This window comes from Pectinophora gossypiella, chromosome 19 (genome assembly GCF_024362695.1).
Source record: "Pectinophora gossypiella chromosome 19, ilPecGoss1.1, whole genome shotgun sequence".
In the NCBI taxonomy this organism is placed as follows: domain Eukaryota; kingdom Metazoa; phylum Arthropoda; class Insecta; order Lepidoptera; family Gelechiidae; genus Pectinophora; species Pectinophora gossypiella.
In genome coordinates this window covers 6,289,308-6,290,237 of record NC_065422.1, presented here as the reverse complement: position 1 = coordinate 6,290,237, position 930 = coordinate 6,289,308, and positions in this window count along the sequence as shown.

Below are 930 nucleotides of genomic sequence, written 5' to 3'. Positions count from 1 at the left end.
AACCAAACTAGGAATCACAAAGTGATTTTTGTGATGTGTCCCCATTGGGATTTGAACCCGGGACTTCCGAATCCTCAGCCCAACGCTCAAACCACTAGACCACAGAGGCCGTTAACGGTATGTATTCCTTTACCGGTGGGTACTAATTAAGTAAAAACATAAAATAGTACTTATAGGTATATTTATTTTTATTTAGATGCTATGCATTTTATAAAAAAAATAGAATATAATTAAGTACATACTAATAAGCGTAACAAAAACTGGAATTTTCTTATCACCGAAACGTGATAACGTCCAGTACTAAAAATACGTCACAATCTATGAATTCATCAAATAATAATACTTAAGGATTATGTATGTATGACATTGAAATATGAAATAGCATGAATAGTAGAAGGAATTGTTGTGCTCCCCTTTGATGACACCTGTACCCGGACAAAAAGCGTCCTTGATTCCATTGTTAAGTTCGCGCCAAGTGTCTGCCAAAATCGGCGCATGCGGCGGTGCGCGGGAAACTGCCAAGCTTCGATGTTGCCAGGTTGTACCATTTTCTGCATACATTGCTATATTTTATTGTTCTGTAGTTTATTTTTTTGATGTGTTTTGGATGGATAAAGCCTGATATTAAATACAATTTTAAATCGTTCTTTGAGCTCTAGATTAGAAGCCTTTAGAAAACAGAAAATTTACTATTTATTTATTTACAGGACATTTTCTTCGTGAAAGATTAAGTACGCCACTTTCAGGGTGTTTTGACCTTCATACAGAAAATACTCGGTCAAAATAAGAAATATAGCAGCGCCATGTCTTAATTCGTCGCAAGTATAAAAATAAACAAGAACTCTTTAAAAAAAAGTTGCAGAAATTCGTGCTAAACTTTGGCCGCACTTAAAACATGGAGGCCGCAGCTCCGCGTCAGTCGATCCGAAA